The sequence below is a fragment of the Mustela nigripes genome, chromosome 16, assembly GCF_022355385.1.
Source record: "Mustela nigripes isolate SB6536 chromosome 16, MUSNIG.SB6536, whole genome shotgun sequence".
NCBI lineage: Eukaryota > Metazoa > Chordata > Mammalia > Carnivora > Mustelidae > Mustela > Mustela nigripes.
The window spans coordinates 15,437,552-15,446,939 of record NC_081572.1 but is presented as its reverse complement, the minus strand read 5'-3'; positions in this window follow the sequence as shown (position 1 = coordinate 15,446,939).

Sequence of the window (9,388 nt, the reverse complement as noted above, 5' to 3'; positions counted from 1 at the left end):
TTATCTGTGTACACTCCCCCACTTGCTCTTCCCTCCACCATCTCTCTGGTTGCCTGTCCCCCATCCTTCAAGGCCCTTTTCTCCTCCATAAGGGCTCCCTGCCCCCATCCCGCGGGCTCTGGTGACCACCTATTCCCAGCTTCTGGAGTTGGTAAAGGATGTTACCCTCTCTCTCAGGCAGGGCCAGGAGCTTGGCCTTGGCCACCAGACAGACTTCACCTTATAAACTTGGCCACAGCACATAACTCGCCTCAGGTCAGGTTTGTGATGGTTCAATTTTATGGGTCCATTTAAGATAAGCTGGAGAGCATTAAGATAAGCTGGAAAAGTATTGTTTCTGGGTGTGTCCTGGCGGGTGTTTCCAGAAGGGATTAGTGTTTGAATGGGTAGACTGAGTAAAGAGTTTCTCCCTCTGGCAGGAGGGTAGGTGTTCTCCAGTCTGTTGACGGCCTGAGTGCAACAAAAAGGCAGAAGAAGGGTGAATTCTTCTCTCTGCTGGAGCAGGGACTTCTATCCTCTCGTGGCCTGGAGAATCAGTTGTCCTGATTCTTGGGCCTTCAGACTTGGGCTGGGACTCAGGAGTGTTGGCTCCCTGCTACTCAGGGCTGCAGGTCTGAAGCAGAAGGACCTCCCTGGTTTGCCTGGGACTTCAGCAGGCAGACGGCCAGGAGGTGGGACTTCTCAGCCTCCATAATGGTGTGAGCCAATCCCTCATAATAAATCTCTTTCTACGTATTTATAAATCTATCCTCCTGACTCGGTTTCTCTGGAGAACCCTAATACAGGTTTCCTCTCATGTCACACAGAGTTAAAATCTGCCTCACAGGGCTCAAGCCCAGGACCCTGGCATCATGACCTGAGCTGAAGGCAGAGGCTGTAACCCACTGAGCCACCCAGGCACCCCCACCAGGGTCTTTTAATAAATGCAACTTGATTCTTTGGGCACCTCTAGCTATGAGAAGCCCCATCAGCAGACCCCTGGGCCATCATGATGTGGAATTAATGGTGCGGGTAGACATCAGTTCTGTGGTGTGTCCAGTCACGTCTCCCCGCACCGCACCCCACCCAGGCCAACCTCTAAGGAAGCACTCCTGGTTTCCTGGGTCAGCCTTTGAAATCATTTTCAACAACCCAATATTAGCTGATGGGAACCTGGGCGGGTCTCAGGGTAGCTGCCCCAAACACTGTCACGTCTTACAGCAGACTTAGCCCGTTAGAACATTTACGTGGGGGCACCTGCGTGGCCCGGTCATTAAGCGTCTGCTTTCAGCTCAGGTCATGATCCCAGGGTCCTGGGACTGAACCCTGCACTGGGCTCCCTGCTCTGCGGGAAGCCTGTTCTCCCTCTCCTGCTCCCCCAACTTGTATTCCCTCTCTTGCTGTGTCTGTCAAAAATAAACAAAAGTCTTTAAAAAAAAAAAAGAACATTTATACACCCCCCCAGATTCCATCAAGCTCTCTATGCAACTTTTTTTTTTTAAGATTTTATTTGACAGACAGATCATGAGTAGGCAGAGGGGCAGGCGTTGGGGGGGGTGGTGCGGGCGGAGAGGCAGGCTCCCTGCTGAGCAGAGAGCCCAATGCGGGGCTCAATCCCAGGACCCTGAGATCATGACCTGAGCCAAAGGCAGAGGCTGTAACCCACTGAGCCACCCAGGCGCCCATACAACTTAGTTTTAAATATGCATTGTTCCTTCATAGATGTTTCTCAACGTTGACTCCTGGACAAATCTTTCATCTTCAGTCAACCTGGAAGTCCAGTTGAAAAATAAAGGCCCATTTTCTCGTAGAATGATTAGAGCTTAGAGCTGCATTTGTGAATGGAAGAATTTGAGGTTTTAGGAGTTTTGTCTGTTTGTTTGACATCAGGGAGATGTTTTCAACTGGAATGGCTCTTAGGTTCTGTTAACACTCGAGGGTGTCCCTTTGCTTTGCTCTTGGATCTTGGCGCTAGGCTGCCTGGCTATATCCACCAGTTCTCAGGAAGAGAGTCAATGTGGAGTTAAATGTGGAGCATGTCAGGGACGGACAAGATTTAGAGGGAATTAAATCAAGTCCAGAATTCCTAAAACCCTGCTGGCAGCACTGTTCCTCTTGGGCAAAACCCTCTTTGCTGCAAAATCTACAATGGCTGCTCCTGGTATTGAAGGTGGGAGGGAGAAGCCTCTCTTTCTCTTCATTATCCCTCTCTGTCCCTCCTCTCTCTCTCTCTCTTTCTCTGTTCCTTCCTCCATTTTTAAAGAAAATGTATTGAAAGCCCATCTTACAGTTACGCCACAGGGCGTACACATTGCGAGCGCACAGGTCATTGAGCTTTAGTAAACTTATGACATCGGAGAATCCTCCCCAGGACCCAGTCCTGGAAGCAGCCTCGTCCCCCAGATCCTCCGGAGCCCATCTGCAGGCGCTCTCTCCTAGTCCCAACCCTGCAACCACTGATCGGTCTCTACAGTTTTGCCTTTTCTAGAAATTACGTGTAAATCGAAGCATACACCATATCGATCTTTGTGTCTGGCTTCCTTCAGCATCATGTTTTTGCACCGATCCGTACTTTGTTCCCTCCATCTTTATTTTTTGACCTATCTTTGTCTCTCTCCTAAGCACGCACTCAGTTTTCTCACTAACCATCCTGACCTTTTTTTTTTTTTTTTTTTCCCAAGCCCAGCATGGAGCCCAATGCAGGGCTTGAACTCATGACCTTGAGATCAAGACCTGGGCTGAGATCAAGTGTAGGGACACTTTACCCACTGAGCCACCGTGGAGCCCCTGACTTTTTTTTTTTTTTTAACCTCACATGTTGATCTGGTCTTTGGGCTCTAAGGTGTAAATAGGGGAATGAAGTAGAGACCAAAAAAAAAAAAAAAAAAAAAAAAAAAAAACCACAGAAGGAAGCTAGGTGAATAAAGTCATTTTATTGAAGACGTGGCCGGATTCCACTCAGGGTGGAGGGAGGCCTAAACAGGCGCCCTGTACAGAGGCTGCGGGGCTGCCAGGGCTGCCAGGTGCCTGGTGCTTCAGGCTCGGGGCAGGGTTGGGGGCCACCGGTGGGGACTCAAGCAGCGCCGGCTTCCCGACTTGTGCTGTTGGGGACTGAGCGGGTCCCTGCTGCTGTCCTTAATGCTCAAGCCAGACCCCGAGGACAGAGGGACACAGGGTGAAAATGGTAACTGTAAACACTGTGGTTTCAGTTTCAGTAAAGAGGAGGCGGGAAGGAGGCACATGAGGACATAGAAAAAGCAGCTGTGAGGAGATGTCATCGCAGAGCTCCAGGAGGGCCAGCTCCCTTGCTAGACAATGTGGCTGCCGCTGTCACTTCTATCCCCCAGCTCAGAATCTGGAAAGCAAGAAGGTGTCTCAGGCTGGAGAGCCATGGTGGATGGTGAGCTCTGCCCCCACTCCAGCCCTGGATGTGCACACGTGCGTGCATGCGCACACACACACACACACACACACACACACTTGCCACAATGCCTGAAACAGTGTGAGTAACAGAGGCCTGCTCTCTCTGAAATCCTCGAATGCCCCTTGGAGCTTCTAGCCCGACCAGTGCAGAGAGACCGCAAGCCCCCCAACAGAAGTATCTAGGGCCGCATCCTCACCTGACCAGCGCTGCAAGTGTTTGTGGGCAGAATCCCCTGGGGAGTCTTGCCTCCTCTCAGGGTAACGCCCCCACATGAACGCCCCTTTCCTGAACTTCGCAGAGAATTGGGGGGAGGGCTGACTTAGGTCTTTAAGAAATCTTTCAGAGACCCAATGACTGGAGGTAGAGAGGGTCATGTGATGGGAGGAAGGGGAGCAGAGAGGCAGTGGGAATGCAGTGGGGTCCCAGTGGAGGAGATAGAGTTTGGGGGCCGGCGGTCTTTATTCCTGGGGGAAATTGTTTTCAATATATTTTTCCCACTGGCTTGAGTGAGTGCTCCCAGACTATCTGGAAACCACTCAAGGGCAAAGGGCAGGAGCAATTGACATCCCCCCATTCCTCCTAGGACCCTCTCAGCCTCTACCTCTGCTACAGGGAAGCCCCATGAGCTGTCCCTGAGCCCTCCCTTATCCTGTTCTACCTCCCAGTACTAGTTGCCTTGACCTGCATGTATGGGGGTGGGGGTAACGTGGTCTGGCCGAGCCTTTGTCCTGAAGACCCGCAAGCCTGCCCCTGTCCACACCTGGATGGATGGCTGCAGGAGGCATTGTTCCCCCCCCAGGCTTTGGACTTGGCTGTGTCACAGTCATCTGTGCCAGCTGGGAAGCGGCTGTTGGGGGGGCTGGGTCACAGAGCCATGTGGCAAGTTGTGGGGCTTGGGCACACACGCACCCAAGGGTTCCCTCTAGCTGCCTCTGCCTTGGTGCTTCCTGTGGCCTGTGTGTGTTCCAGATGTCCGGGAGGGGTTCCCCAGCAAGAAGGTTGGCAGGGTCACCACAGAGCCACAAAGAGGCTGGCATCTCCTGCTGCGACCTGGTGGGCCCTGATGTTTGGTCTTTTCCCCCCTTTTCACCTGAACCCAGCCTGGACAGCAGGTCACAGCTGTGACTCAGCTCCGCCAACCAGGTGAGTCAGGCCAGGCTGCCGGGGACCAGAGGAGAGTGTGGGCAGGGGGAGGCCTGGAGGCGGGGGCATCTGCCTCAGGCTGCCTTGGCTTGTCTGGATTGATCGCAGCCCCGGCGGGAAGTAGGCAAGGGCTGCACCTGACCAGCGTGCCAGGACGGTCCCTCTGCGCGGGGCTCCCCTCTACCCCGGCGGCATCCGGGGTGGTCCGGGGCTGGCGGTAGGTAGAGAGAACGTAGACCTACCATTCCAGGGGAGATCTGACTGCTCCCACATTGGGGCGGATCCTACAGCTTCCCGAAGAGGGATGGCAGGCGACGATCAGTGGGACCACCTGCCTCTGAGCGACGCAGGAGGGCAGCAGCGCTGCGCCCGGCACTAGCAGGGAGGGCCCTCGGGTCTCCTCCGCGGTGACTGGTTTTTGTAAGCAGCGCCCCAGGGATGCTCTTCTCCAGCCCTCCAGAGAGGGGAGCCTTCCCGTGCGGCCGGGACTCGGAGGTCCTCCTCCGCCCCCGTCCCACACCAGACGCCCTGGGGAAGGCTGGGTCCCGGACACAGCAAGGCGACAGCGGCCCGCGCTGGGCACTAGGGGTCGCCCCCGCCCAGCCGAACCGCGGGGCGCGCGGGCCGCAGGTTTCCCGGGACCGGGAAGAGCCGCCGGCGCCGCCGGGGCTGGGCGGGGGTAGGGGGGTGGGGGGAGGGGCGCCGCCAAGACCCTGCCCCGAGCCGCGGGGGCCTCCCGCTGCTCCCCGAGGTCGGCTCGCGGCCGCACCCTTTCGGAGCTGGGGCTCCCGCCGAAGGCCGAAACTGGGACCCGCGAGCGAGGCGCAGACGCGCCTTCCCCGAGACACAAAGGTCTTTTCTAGATCTTCCCGCTCGCACCCTTCCCGGCTGCCGGAGGGGGAGCAGCAGCCCCGGGTGCGCCCCGGGGCCCTCACCCGGCGTGGACGGACCCCGTGGTCGCGCCCAGGGCTGGCGCTCCGGGGTCCTTTTGTGAACGGAGGCAAGCGTCCCCTCCCCGCTTCTTCGAAAACCGTCAGCTGGGTTCTCAGCACTGCGTGCCCTGAATTATAAATTGGCTTCTCGAGGGTCGTAATCTGGGCCCCACCCTGTGGAGCTTTGAGCTGGCCCAGCTTCTCCGGGCCGGCCTATGGGGAGCGGGGGTGCCCCACAGCATCCCCGGGTCGGGCCGCGTGGGGATAACCAGGGGCCCACCGCGGGGTCTGAATCCGAATCTCTGCGGCGTGGGGTGGGGCGGAATTCGAATTTTTCTGGCAAATTCCTCGGGTGATTCTGATGGCAAAGCCAGTGTGGGGATCACTCTCCTAAACCTTAAACCTGCCTTCGGACACGCAGTTGTTAAGATTCTTCCCCTGAAGAATTTCTGGAGATGGAATTGTCACCCCCGCCTTGGTCCACGGCGATGTTTATTCTCCCTGCTGCGGGAGAAACTCCTGAGCCTGGCCGCACGCTCTCCTGCTTTCATTAAGCGCATCCTCTTCAGCTGGGTTTTCTAATGGGATCACGAACCTGTTGGAAGACAGCTGTCCTGCCCTCCTTTGGGGGATCTTTCTCAGGAGACAGGTTTGCCTTGCTCAACCTGTGAATCCAGCGGACCTACGTCACCCGGCCGCAGGGGGAGAAGCTGGGTGGCCACTTGCTCCTGAGCTAGGAGCGGGGTCCCTTCCCGGAGTGGCTATATAGCAGCACCCTTCCAGGGTTTAGAAGATAACAAGAGGCTCCCCAAGGACTGGATGCTGGAAAAATCACCGCCAAGGAAAAGGGGAAGAAGCCTGCAGCAAGTCATGCCTGACAACACCATCTTGCCTTTCGCTGGCCCTCCTCCTCGCTTTCAGGATGAATTAAAATCCTTATCTGCTCCGTGTCCAGCGGACTTGGGACTCGCCTTCCTGACCTCAGCGGCTAGAGCTTCCCAAGCTTCTTGGGGTTATTTTTGCCTCTGGGTGGTGGTCATTACTTCCTTCCACAGTATGAGGTTTGACACAGTGACAGAAAAAGAATCAATTAGCAAACACCCTCAAAATGGCAGAACTGACCCCCAAACCTACTTTCATTTTCTTCCGGTCTGGGTTGTGGGTAATTTCTTGACAACTGTGAGAAAAAAGACAATGAAAATTGAATTGTTTTTTCCAAAGCAATGGTGAACAGATGTCTAATTCCCCGCTCTCCGGAAAGTTCTGGGAATCCCTTACATCACCTTAAAGGGGCAGGGGTGCGGAGGGCTGTGTTGATATTCAGCACCTGGGGCGGGGGTAGGAGCTTAGCTTTGTCCTAAAGACCGGCAGAGAGAACACAGGTCGCCTTGGCTGGTGATTCAGGGCTTCTAAATTTGGCCCTGGGAGCAGCCTTGCTTCCTTTCTGCAATTGATCTGAACTGCAGAAGCCCATTTTGAGGGTCCTAGAATCACATTTACAAACCGTGGGGGTGAAGGCCGTGCTAATTGGCCACTCGCCTCACCCCTGGCTTTTAAACAATTACTTGTATTCTCTGCCCGGCAGGAAGCAGCAGGCCCATCAAGGCTCTGGGCTCTGTCTTTGTTCTGACTTTATGGCATTTTATGCCACAATAAGAAACACTGTGTACTCCGTGGGAGCCCATTGTGCTGGGCTACAAGGATGTGGGCTCCCGTGCAGAGGGCTGGTGCTCTGCCCCGGGAGAAGAGGGGCTTTGTGACAGGCCCGAGGGCAAAACAAGGGGTGCCGGACACTGTTACTGGGGCAACGGCTGGCCAGTGTGGAGGCCACCATGGCTCCTGGGTCCCTGTCAACAGCAGGCTAGGAGGAGGGCAGGAGAAGGATGGACATTGTTCTAAGAAGCAGTCCCAGTCACCGGATAAATTCTACATCAGGACTGTGCTAACCGCGGCCCCCAACCCTCTGGGCTGCTGAGCTGGCCTCATCCTGCTTCGAGACTCGGTGCCAGGTGACCGCCTCTGTCTGTAAGCCAGCTCTCATTCCTCACAGACACGCCATCTGGGTGAGTAGGGAAGTTTTCCCAAATGAGGGCCAAGCCCGGGCCTCTAATATTTTGGGTAGATTTGGTTCTTTGAGGCAAGAGTTTTGGGGTTTCTAGAAATGGTGCGAACGGGACGGCCTGGAGAAAGTCTTACCCACAGATGGGCCAGTGGAGTTTCAGAGCTCCTTCAGGACTCTGCCTGCCTCCCAGGCCAGCCGCTGGCCCCTGCCCCTGCCCGGAGTGTTTTACAGGCAGAAGTTTCCCTATGGGCAAAATGTTAACCCAGTTCCTGGGGGAGGAGACCAAGGCAATGTTCGCTCCAGGAGATCACAGGCACTGTCATGATCTCTGAAGGCATGGGGTCCCTCTGCCCTTTGCCTTTTAGCTCACGGACACAGATTCTTTCTAGTGTTTTATCCAGTTTATGGAAGTAGGCCCTTAAGAGGTATGGGGCAGCTGCCATGGACAGGCAGGGATTCAGAGTACAGGTACATTTCATGGGGAAACAGCACAGTACAGACAAAACCCATAGCTAGGAGGAAGCCCAGGACAAGGGGCTTTGGGAGTGCAGACCCTGAATAGTGCAGTATCCCAGGAGAAAGGTGAGGGAAAGTGAGTTCTTTTAGCTTCACCACCCAGGACAGCCTGGTGGCCTTTCCCTTCCCATCTCAAGTGCCCCCACAGGGACCTCAGGTCGCAGCAGGGACCCCACTGGTTCTTTCCTCCAGACCATCCTACACGCAGCTGCTCCAGTTATGCTCAAAAATGCAAATCTCCTGGCCTGCCCGCCTGCCCGCCTGTCTCTGGCCAGAAACCCTTCCGTGGCCTTCCAGAGCAGCACACACCCTCTCCACAACCAACTGCCTCACCTCCACGCTACTTCCTGCCAGCTCCAACTCCCTGACTCTCCCAAACATATAGATCTTCTCACTTCTGTAAGTCTCTGCCTTTCCTTCTGCTTCGAATGCCCTTTCCTTCAAACACTGACCCTTGTCCACCAGCTAAACTCTCCAAGATTCAGTTCCAACATCACCTCCTCGGCAGATCAGGTGATGAGAGCCGGAATGGAAGCAGCTTTCCCACCGGGCCCTCCAAGCAGTGAGAAAGCCGATGGCAAAGCGTACAACCCGACTGGATTGAAAGCAAGGCCTCTGAGAGGTTAGCTGGGGTCCCCGAAGACCCTGCCTGGACAGTCTGTCCTGCAAAAGGAGTGGAAGGAAGGAGTCACCTAACTGCTTTCTGCTCCTCCACATCTGGTTCCATCTTCTGTCATCACACAAGGCACATTTTTTTGGATACTCTTGGGTACGTGTTTATCTGTCTTCAGACTCTGAGCCCTTATAGGCAAGGAGTGTCTTAATCATCTTTGGAGTCCCAGAATCTAGCTGAGAACCCAGCACATAGTAGGCACGCAGAAAATCTTTGACTAACTAAATATGGACCTTGAACTTGAGAGTGTTCCTTTACCTCGCATATTGTTCTCTCCACAACTATGTAGTATCCCTTTCTCTAAAACCTAACTCAAGACTCACTTCCTAGAGAAGCAGGTTTTGGTTTATTAGTTCTTTGATTTGAGCATCAAAGGTTAATGAGCACCTACTGTGTACCAGGCATTTTTCTAAGCACTGAAGGGTGGTGGGGTACAAAGATAAGAGTTCCAAGCCCACCCCCAATCGCTAGCAGACCATGTCCTCATTTGCCAGCCATTTAGCTTTCTTGTAATCCCTCAGTGCGCCTGGCATCCACGGTGCCTGGGACGTGGTGATGCCCAGCATCATGGCCCGGAGGTAAAAGTCCCCGTTTTGCCTTCAGGTAGCTCACAACCTCACTAAGGAGACCAGTAGTTTGTTCATGGGATCACTGGACAC